General features: G+C 33.9%; 1 pseudogene; it reads left to right on the forward strand.

Moving 5' to 3' along the window:
* Nucleotides 1-5,427: 5,427 nt before the first annotated feature.
* Nucleotides 5,428-6,371, forward strand: LOC101706748 (olfactory receptor 10AG1-like; annotated as a pseudogene).
* Nucleotides 6,372-12,359: the final 5,988 nt, after the last annotated feature.

The raw sequence follows: 12,359 nt of genomic DNA on the forward strand, positions 1-12,359 counted from the left end.
AGTGCCTGATACATTTAAATTGTAATTGTTATTCATATTTAAATGACTGACTTCACATAGTCAGTTCTCACATTGCTCAGCTGTGGTTTGATGGTCACACAATGATACTGTCCTTGAATATTCTAAGCCAGCAAAACTTTTACCATTTACTGATGAATCCATGGTTGATCAGGAAAACAAATTCACATTTCATCAACTGATTGATTACAAACTTGTGGTAGGTTTTGCTTTCTGCATTTAAAAGCTCACATTCAATCCAAGAGTTCTCTGGACTCTTATACGAGTGTGTGCAGCCTTACACTTGCACATGGTCTTCCACATCACAACACATATGACTTTAATAATGTCCACTTTCATTTCCTCATTCCACAAAAATCCCTGCCAAATGTCTTTTCTAATCTGTTCCAAAATTTATGGAGACTCTAGAGTAGAAATAATATTGGCCTTCCCTGATTATTTATACTGATGTTGCCATTATTTGTGACAATAACCTTGGTAATTACAGCCCCCTCCTTCTACTTGAAGTTGCTGTGCCTTCTCCTATCAGCATAACAGAGCTGCCTGCCTTCCAGCATGTGGGGGCCTAGTCAATATCTATTCCATGTGGCTGAGACCATAGGGAAGGGTCCGTTGCAAAAACAGTACACTGATGTTCTTCTTACTGAGGTTGCTTAAAGTGTCTAGAACATTCTGTAATTCCTTGATGCCTATATCTCTCCAGATTTTACAAAAATATCAATCTGTTTGTGATACATACTGGATTGGTTCATTGTGGCGAGTTGACACATACACATACACATATCCCATTTAGCCCTAAGAGTACAGTTGACAGTTGTGTCTTATTTTACTGTTTTCTGCATTGGTCTTTCCAGTCCTTTGGGAAGCTTGTGCTATTGTTTATTGGGAAAGATGCAAAGGTTTTTCAATGAAGAGAATATGTTCTTTTAAAATGCATGACTTTGGAGAGGTTGGATTTTTGAATACAAAGAAAATCAAACCCCAAACCCCAAATTCATACCTTAAGAAATTCAAAGATGCATCAGTGGCTTAATAATAGAATGTTAAAGAATACAGTTGTTACAAGACAATATATGAAAAAGTATTTGTCATGAGTGACAGGGATACTGCATTGATGCATCACCAAAGGCACAATCCACAAAATCAAATATGAATTTGATTTTATCAATGCTGAATCATTTTAGTCTATGTTGATATTAACAGAATGAAAGTACAAGCTCAGAGTCAATAAAATTTTAGCAATTCACATATCCATCACAGTAAATATATGTGACCTATATGGAGAGCTCTCTAAACACAACAGCTTGAGAAGAAATAGACTGAAATATATGAAGGAATTGAATAGATGGCATACTTATTTTAATATATATATATTTATGAGTTAAATAATCACATCAAAGATGCTTGTCATCACTGACAATTATTAAAATGCAAATTACAACAAAAATCAATACTGCATATGCAATTTACTATATAGGATTAAAATAAATTAATCATAGCTTTTCAAAATTGGTAGGTAAATATATAGACCTTATAAATGGTAATTTTCTACATGTATGTGATGAGGTTGTATGCTTCTAAAATATAGTTTTTCATTAGCCTAATCATTAGTCTTTATATTTGTATGCATATCCTAGGCTCCTGCAGCTATATCTAATATTCACCTCAATCACATTTTTTGAGTGTGAGTCTATGTGTGGAGTGCCTGCAGAATACTATTTTACTTACAGAAAACTATTTTATTGTTTTATAATCAGCCTGAAGAGGTCCTTGACCAGGAACTCTAGCAGCAACGAATTGAAATTCTGGGTTACAACAATAGAAGGAAATTAATGGAAAAATGAAATTTAGTTGGATACATAGCAGTCTAGCTAGTCATGATATTTCATAGCACTGTATATGTGACTTTCTATTAGATCATCTTAATTTGCATCATGTGTAATCTGGAGTTACAGATTTTTAATGCTTTCAATGTTTGTATTTCTAAATAATCACAAAAAATGAATAGAAAAATTATAGAGAGTGGTAGATGAAGAATGTTCTGGCTTGTTTTACTAACTACTTGAGTGGCAGGACCAACAGGTTCCTTCAGTTAAGATGTGCCATGGGAAGGGGATGCACCCCAGGGTACAGAAGATTCCTACTTAAAGAACACTGCTCTGATAGTAGACTGTACATCAGAAGGAGGTTACCCTGTACTACAAGTAAAAACACACTCCTAAATTTAATGAAAAATCCAACTTCTTTGTCCTTGTCTACTTTTTGTCAGACAATGAAGGTAAGCATTATAATTAAACTAATTCCAAACATATAAACCTGAACTACTCTTGACAAACATGAAATTTATTGTACATATGCTTTCATTTATTAACATTGGCAAAAAGATTATATTACAGAAAATATTTTAAAAAGAATCATTCATTGATGATTAGTTTTATCTCAAAACTGTTCTAACATTTGATATTATTAGAAAAAATGAGAACAAAACGTGAAATATTTTTAATCTAAAAAGCTAATATAGTAAAGATTATTATTACCATTGCTTGATAGTCTTTTATGGGTTAGAATTTGTTAAGTGATTGTAATGTGTGAAACAAATATTTAAACATTTTATATGCATTAAATGTGAAGATTTTACCTTATGAAACCACAGTTACCCATAACAGAGGAGCAAAAATATTGAACGGACATTATTGAAGAGGTCGACGTCACACCACTGTCAAAGCTACACTTCTTAAGAGGTAATATTTATGACAAATGAATATAAAATCTTAGAGAAATACTAGCATGTTTTCATTTTTCTATTTAGAATCTTCTGCCAGGAGAAATAAATATTTCTGAAATGTATGTACTAATAGCTACTTTTAACTCCTGCCTTCTGTTTAATTTCATAAACTTAATTGGAGTAGAAGCTCTATGTTCACAGTGATGCTTTTGTTATATAAAAATATCTGCACCAAGATAAACCATTGTTTCAAAGGAGATGTAGCTATAATAAACTTGAAGTATTTAAAACAAAGTTTTGAATTTTCCTTAAACATCTACTGCTATTTATTTTATCATGATATAGAAATTTTTAAATTTTTTCAAAAATGAGAGAAACCAGTGAGAATTTTGAAGGATTTGAGGAAATTCTTTTGGCAAGATCATGTTTAGAATATGAGTACAATTTGAATAAATTTCAGTACAACATTTATAATTTTACATAATTTTTACACAGAGAATTTCATTGAACATTCTTAAAATTGCTGTTATGTTTTCAAATAGAAATTTGAGGCAGTTTCATCAAACAGAAAAAACAAAAAGAGATTTCAGTACATGTGCAAGTCTGCTCTGGTGTTTTTTAATTTTTATTATCTGCTTTAGAAATCAATATAATTTCCTTTGTAAATGTATACTCCTGCTTGAATAGTGGATAATAACATATAGCACAGCAAAGAGCCTAATACAAACAGAAGATCAAATCAAAAGAAAAATATATATAAATTTCTGAGGACAATGTTTATATAAATGAATGTGGGATATATAAGCAGGGTAGTCTCCAATAAACTGATGATTCAGTCAAGTTTTCATCATTACCCATTTCTTAATTTTACATTTAATTAAATAGTGGCATATATGTTTGCAATTTTAGGATGTTACATTTAAAAATTACACCATGGTATAGATTGTATAGAAAGCCTTGAAATCGTATTTCATAATGACTCTTGTTACATAATTGTCTCTAACTTGGAGTTGTAGTTAAAACATGTTTACATACTAATATCACAATTTTCATTAACTTTAAGAATCCTCACTACTTTAGTATTTAATATTTTACAAGGAATAACAATTGCTATTTACTATTTCTATTGTCAATTAAAGAAACCTCAGTATGCCCAGGTTGGCATGGACTGTTGCTCCTTCTTCATTTCTCTCTAAACTTTGAGGCTGAAATCCTCTATTCCCTTCTTAACCCATGCTTGGCCTGTGCCTCCTGTGTGCAGTGAGTTAGTCCCTTTGGGTTTAAGTTAGTTACAATGAAAATGGAAATTCATAGTGAGTATTTACTACAAAGGGAGGGGTTGTTTCTCCAGGAGTGAATGAGTTATGCCACCTCCTACCAACTCTGCACTGTGAGCCTGATCACTATGTACTGCAAAACATCTACTAATGAAAATAAAAATAAAAATTCAAAACAAGAACCAACCTCAAAAATATATCCTAAATTCTACACAGCCATTTCTCTCTCTCTCTCTCACACACACACACACACACACACACACACGTACACATACACTTAGCAGACAAGAACAAATTATATGACTCATTTGAAATTTATACTAGGAGTCAGCAGTTCAAATTGTATGGAATAAATATACTATACATTATAAAGAAAGTGTGTATAGCATATATCCAAAGAAACTCTAACAAAAGCACGGAGATAAATAAAACATAAATAAATAATAACATGACAACATGCTTATGTGGGAACTTACACAAACACATGCAATTGAGCAGAGTGACTGAATAAATGAGCTCTGTAGAAAGCAGCGGCATTGATGCTACTACTGAGAATATAAATGATTTAAGTAACAAATTACAGAGATGAATTGTGATTGATGTCTGTATAATAAATAGGCTTTTCTTCAGAAAAAGATCTGCAACTTCTATTTAGAATTGTTTTTTGAATAATGAGACTGCCTCTCTACTCTTGAGGTTCTCTGGATAGGAAACCTATCTTGATTTTTTATACCATTCCAGTTTTTTAGCAACAATCTAAAAATCACTTATACTACAATGTCTAATAGAAATGTACGGCTTTGGATTTCACAGACTTTAGAGTGTGATGAAAACTTTTAAGGGTTAAATATTGTAGTATAATACTTGGAAGTCAGTTGATGATTTAAAAAATAATAAAAGAAACTATAAACTCAGAATGTCAAAGCTAAAACGTGGGATTACTTTACTGTACATCACTTTTAAAAATTATAAGTATATACTTCCTGAAATTATTTTTAAGTATCTCAAAATATTACTACACAGTGGAATTAATCATTAAATTAGAATAACAAAATAAACATTGATAAGAAAGAAAGCAACTAATACAACAGAAACATTGATGTAACTGAACAAAAATCTAACTTTGCATTTGTGAGTGTTCATGTGAAAATTTTAAGAGACACGCTTCCTTCTCAGAAACAAGTGTATGAAAAAAACTTTAACAGAACAGTAATAAAAATTTACTTATGGATATACAAGCTAAGAAAAGGGATGTTTCACTAAAAATTCGTACCTCGTGAAAGTCATAGGTTTTGATCATACAGAGAATTAGGAAATTTGGAAACAAATCATCTTTGCTTTATATATAAACAAAGAAAGCTAAATAGAGAGAAATAACTTCATCCTCTGGCTGAATTCTTCCCACAGATGACACATGAAGAGATAAATGCAGGAGACAATGTCTCATGGAGAGGCACTTTGTCCTGCTGGGGTTTTCTGACCTTCCTAACCTCCAGGAGTTTCTGTCTGGGGTGTTTGACATCATTTGCTTGGTTGTGCTAATTGGAAATGGCCTCATAATCATAATAACTATCCTGGACCCTGCACTACAGAGACCTATGTACTTTTTCCTGGCAAATTTTTCTTCTTTGGAAATCTGTTATGTTTCAGTAACTCTTCCTAGGATTCTGTTCAACATTTGGACACAGAATAGAAACATTTCTGTGGTGTGCTGTGCCATGCAACTGTGTTTCTTCCTTATACTGGCAGCCACTGAATGCTTCCTACTAGTCATGATGTCCAACAACTGCCAAGTGGCCATCTGTCACCCTCTGCACTACCATTTGCTCATGAACCCAAAGAAGTGTGCTCAGCTGGCAGCCAGCTCCTGGTTGGATAGAATCCCAGACCAGATAGGGCAAATGTGCCAGATATTCTCTCTGCATTTCTGTAAGTCCAACCAAATTCCTCACTTCTTCTGTGACATACCCGCCATTCTCAAGCTGACCTGTGGGGACACTTCTGCTCACGAGGTGTCTGTCTATGTAGTAGTCATGTTGGTTGCTGCTCTCCCTTTCATGCTGATCCTTGCCTCTTATAGCAAAATTGTTTCCACCATTCTGAAGTTGCCAACAGCCCAAGGACGAACCAAAGCCTTCTCCACATGCTCTTCCCACCTGCTGGTTGTGGTGCTATTTTTTAGATCTGATACCATCGCCTGCCTAAGGCCGAAGTCCAGCCATTCTGCAGGAACTGACAAACTGCTGTCGCTCTTCTACACTATTGTGACTTCTGTGTTCAACCCCTTGATATATAGCCTCAGGAACAAAGATGTGATTGAAGCACTGAGAAAATTATTGCTAAAAATATAGTGATGGGAGTTTAATGTTTTTTAATCTTCTTATGATACAGTTATCAGACAAACATTTCAATTCCCTATATTCTCTCTTGGAAAAATCAATCACTTCAAGCTTATGATGTATATGTTATTTCTGAATACTAGGGTGAATTTACTCTGCTTGGACATTTTCTAGGCAAATTATCTATGTTCAATATTCCTTGCCTAAAGAAAATATTTCCTCAGCAATAAAATTATTTTTATCCCATAGTCTATGTTAATACTATGAGCAATATATAAAGATGTAACATAGCTCTTTTTCTCCTAGCTGTAAAATGATCAATAGAGTGAAGAGACAACCTGTGAAATGTGAAAAATATAGTCAATCCATATATTTTATAAGTGGTTCTTAGAAAATATGTATAAGTGTGTATAGGGAACTAAGGAAACTCAGTATGAAGCAAATAATCTCATCAAAAATGGGATAAAGACATGAGTAGACAATTCTAAAGACATGAAAACAACTAACTGATATGTGAAAAAAACTAAATCATCACTAATTAACAGAGATGAGCAAATTTAAAGCATGTCACTTTACTCCTACTGGAATGACTATTAACCATAAGTTGAAAACAGTGCTGGTGCAGAAGCAGAGAAAATAATGCATGTTCCCACTTGGGTGGTAACAAAATTAGAATGAGCATCTTGGAAAACAATATGGAGGTCCCTCAAATAATTAGAAGTAGGATTCCAGTGTGATCCTGGAATTACCTAATCTTTACATATTCAAAGGTAACAAAGTTGATATGATGAAACATAACTGTGGATGTGATTTATTTTGTTTCTCTGCATAGCTCACACTTTCTTGTTACTTTCCTTTCCAAAGAGTTTGATTAAAACTGGACAATTTAATGCACTAAACAACTCTGTATTTTGTTGTCATCAGGAAATGTTCATTTTTGACATTTACTTGTTTAATCAGTTGTTGGGACTAATTTTCAGAGAATTGTTTTGATTTTTTAAAAAATTGTAATGGTTATTTATATTTAAATGAGAGACTTCATATAGTCAGTCCCCACATTGATCAGCTCTGGTTTGGTGGTCACACAATGATACTGTATTTGAATATTCTGAGCCAACAAAACTTTTAGCATTTATTGATGAATCCATGGTTGATTTGGACAATATATTCAAATTTCATTAATTTATTACAAATTTGTGCCTGAAGCTGCAATATTAATTGTGTCTAAAGCAGGCTGTAAGCAGTGCAGGCTGCAAAGAGTGAAATGCCTCAGTTGGCTTACTTTATGAAGTGAGTCTCACTGAAGCTGCTTGACTCACAGAAGCACCTCATGAGCACTGTGGTAGCACATGGATTAGCATGATCTCCCTGCTAATGGCCACAGCAAAGACTGGAGAAATGGTCTGTGAAGCCCCGGGGCTTACATGAGATAACATAGTAGCCCAGGTTAGAGTAACTCACACCCAAATTCCATTCCTGTGACCAAAACCTTCTTTGTTTTATATATAAACAAAGGAAAGCTAAGGAGAGGGAAATTAACTTCAACTTCTGGCTGAATTCTTCCCACAGAGGTCACATGAAGAGATAAATGCAGGAGACAGTGTTTCCACTTTGAGGTACTTTGTCCTGCTGGGGTTTTCTGACCTTCCAGACCTCCAGGGGTTTCTGTCTGGGGTGTTATTAATGCTGAAAATCTACTGACCCCAGTGTAGTTAGAATTTTTTAACCTTCTTATGATACAGTTATCAGACAAATATTTCAATTCTCTACATTTTACTTTGAAATATCAATCACTTGGAGCTTCTGATGTATGTGTTATTTGCATGAAATTTACTCTCCTTGGACATTTTCTAGGTAAATTATCTATTTTCAATATTCCTTACATAAAAAATATTTTCTCATTAATAAAATTTAACATTTATCCCATATTCTATGTAAATACTATGAGCAATATATAAAGGTATAACATAGCTATTTTGCTCATAGTTGTAAAATGATCAATAGAGTGAAGAGTCAACCTGTAAAATATGAAAAGTATACTCAATCCATATATTTTACATATGGTTCATATCAAATGTGTATAGTGAGCTCAGGAAACTCAATATGAAGTAAATAATCTCATCAAAACTGGGAAAGACATTAGTAGACAATTTTAAAGATTTGAAAACAACTAGCAGCTATGCAAAAAAATTTAAAACATCACTAACAATCAGAGAAGTACAAATTAAAAGCATGAGAATGACAACAAAAAGTTGAAAAAGGATGTAGAGAAAATAAAGCATGTTCCCATTTGAGTAGAAATAAAATTAGAATAACCATCTTGGAAAACAACGTGGAGGTCCCTCAAATAATTATAAGTAGAATTCCAATGTGATTCTGGAATCAACATAATCTTTACACGTTCAAAGGAACAAAATCAATATGTTGAAAGGTAACTGCTCTACCATGTTAACTGAACCATAATTTACAAGTCAAGGCACGGATTAAACTTATTTACCCATTAAGTGCTTATTGGATAAAAGACATATTTTATATACAATTTAATTCATTTGGATCTCCAAAAAGAATGAAATACTGTTATTTGTGGTAATGTAGAAGAACCTAGAGTGCATTGTATAAGGTCCTGTAAGCCAGGCTTGCATACAGTTCCCTTCCTGAGACTGACTTGCTTTACTTAACTTAATACTCTCCAGGTCCATCCATGCTAGCACATATGAAGGGATTTTGTTATTTTTTGGCTGAGTAGTTTTTTATTGCATGTATGCACCATATTTTGTCTATTCATCAGCTGAGGAATGTTTGGGTTTTTTCTACTTCCTGGCTCTGGTGAATAGTATTTCACTCAACACGGGAATACAGACATCTTTTGGATACACTGGTTTCATTTTCTTTGAAGATATATTCAGCAATGGGATTTCTGGATCATACCATAGTCTAACTTTCCTTTTATGAGTAATTTCCAATACTGCTTTTCATAATTGCTGTACTATTTTACCCTTCTTCCAATAGCATACAAAGCTTTTTTTCTCTGCATCAGCAATAGTTTTCATTTGTCTTTTGGGTAGTAAAAATTCTTCCAGTAGGGAGGTGATGCCTCACTGTGGTATTGATACATGTTTCTCTGATTCATGATACGAAACATTTTCCACATATCTGTTGGTCATTTGCATGTCTTCTTTTGAGAAACATCACCTGAGTTCTATTTCCCAAATAAACTTCTACAAATTTAAAGTTTATACAGGTTAAATTGTTTGAATAAATACATGTATACAAGTTAAATCTGATATATATCTTACTGTGTAAAATGAAAATTATTTGAAGGAGCACTGCATTCAACAATTCCAGGGAGTGAAGAGAAAATAAAAATATTATTGTTCACTGAAATTATACAATGTGGTGGTTTGGGGATGGTCTCTATATTAGCCATGAATAATTTTCTATATGTCTTGAGTATTTCACCCATCAATCTTGATTATAAATATAAAATTAAAATTTTTGAATCCTAAGGTATTTGTATATGTAGGTGGAGTAGATATGTGATTTATTTTAGGAAGGTGAATGACAATCCTCACTGTAATATCAAGATGCTGGCTTTTCCACTCCTTCACCAATGTTAGATATTTTGAATATTTTCATTTTAACCATTCTGTAAAAAGAAGTCATATTATTGAAATGATGTTCTGATTTTTATGTGCTTGAATGTGAATGAAGCTATATATCCAATACAATAATATGTATATAAAATTCAAAATTTGAATGAGACTAATTAGCTCTGTTTACAAATTTTTGGACTTCTGAAATTCATACTACCACTACCTAGCTGGCTTCATTTCCACTGATTCCAAATTTTTAAAAATGAAAGAAAGAAAAAAAAGAAAAAAACTACAGATGTGACACAACCTTTTTGTACAAAAACAAAATGACTCATCTCTAAAATCTCTACAGTACTGGGGATGGGTCTACATGGCCATAGAATCATGTCAAAGAAACAGTATGACAGGTGGAAATAGCCTTGTCAATAACCTAGATCAAGGCTATCCTTTATGTAAAGATTGAAGTAGATTATTACACATAATTTTATATAGAATTTTTGAGAGCAAGTATTAAGGAAGGAGTTAAAACATAAAAACTTTATAATATAATTAAATTTCTCAATATGGACACTGGGAATATTGTATTTGGAGTTCATTTACCATCAGTCATTGGTTGACATGAAGCACAATGTGATTTAGATAGGTTTAGAGGGGAAGGGTGTAATGAAATTGAAACACCAGTGCAGTATATCACAGATTTTATTTCGTGTTCAGTAATTCTGTAGAATCTCAAGATGGAACAGTCACAAGTGTCTGCTCGTGTATCTATATAGTCATTATATCTCTAAAAATAATTAGTAATAATGCATTTTCTACCTCATAAATTAAAAAAGTTGAAGTCACCGACAAATTAATTTACTGTGATTTGCACGCCCTTCTATAGGATTTTAGTTTTCCTTAAAATTAGTTCTCACCAATCATATTCAACAAAAGGGGCCTGATATGATCTGACACTTGAATCAATCTCCAGATGCTATAATAAAGGGGAACATCCAAAGGGGTAAGGGAAGTGGGAGAGGTAGGGGAAAGGAATGAAGGAAAAGGAAAAAATGGAAACAAAGCCTTTGCCAATAGGAAGGGGTGGAGGGGTTGAAGAGTGGGTAGGAGAATGAGGAAAAAATAAGAACCAAGATACATCATGTAAAGGTACAAGTTCTCAATGATGAATGTAAATTTATTGCATACCTAAAATATAGCAATAAAAGAATTTAAGAGAGAAAAAAAAGAGGAACATGAGCTAATTGAAAGAAATTTTGCATGTTTATATTATTTGCAACCCACTGGCATTTGATTTGCTTGTATTTTAATGTAACTCCTTGCTTTTTCCTGTGTTGCTGTTCACTGGGACTTACTGAGCTTATATACCAACACCTACCTGACTGTTACCCTGTAAACAACTGAAACTTACTCTGCACAGTTATGGAGGTGGGAAATCCAAAATCAGGACACAGGTTTTTTTGTCTGGAGAGAGCCCACTTGGTCATTCTGGACAGCCTTAGTTTTACTGTCATTACCTGGTGGAAAGGGAAGTGAGGTCACAGGTCCTGTTTTGGGGGGACACTAATTTGTCTCGGTGGGCTCTGTCCCAAAAATGCATCACCTCCCAAAGGCCCCACCCCTTCATTCAACCATTGTGAGTTGGAATTTCAGCAGGTGAGGAAGCCAACAATATTACTGCTCAAAAGTCATCACTAGAAGAGTAGGTTTTTCACAACCTAACCTGTTTAGACTTCTTTCATTACCTAAAGTCCTGGATCTGCTCACCAAAAGACTTCCCTAATGGTCAAACCTTCTGCCTTAGGGATGTAACTTGGAATCCTTTTCTCTCCCAAACAATCAAATTTTCAGAGTGAAAATTATATACTCCTAGCCTGTAACAAAAATTGAGAAGAGAGTTAAAATTCTATTTTGCAATTAGATCAATGACACCAAGATGGAGTTGGAACCCCAAACTCGAGTCTGATGTGCCATGAGCTGTGGGGAGACCCTGGCCAAAGTGTGATTGAACCTGAAGCTCATAAGGAAGGGACCTTGGGGAACAACAGCTCCCATGCTCCTTGAATGTATGGTCAGAGTTTAGAGCAGAGTTTGCAGCACAACAATCAGCAGAATCAAAAGCTAGTTTTGTCAGAGAGGTGAGCTCTGGCCTATGTGTTCCCTCTGCCCTGATAAGTTTGTTTAAACTAGGGCGGCCTGTGTCATGTAACAAATCATCCCATCCCACCCTGACTCTGAACAAAAATTCCTATATAATATGTCCCATAATGCTTTTCTTCTACATCTTTATTCTCATGCTCTTGAGTTACAAATAAATAGCCATGGAATATTCAGTTGGTTACTGTTTCCCTGAGCCTCTCATGCCCAAGAAGCAGTCCCTCTGAGTTCTCAGAGACTGAAGTAAATGTCA

This window comes from Heterocephalus glaber, unplaced genomic scaffold, assembly GCF_053883595.1.
Source record: "Heterocephalus glaber isolate CG9 unplaced genomic scaffold, H.glaber_assembly_v1.0 deba00000896, whole genome shotgun sequence".
NCBI lineage: Eukaryota > Metazoa > Chordata > Mammalia > Rodentia > Bathyergidae > Heterocephalus > Heterocephalus glaber.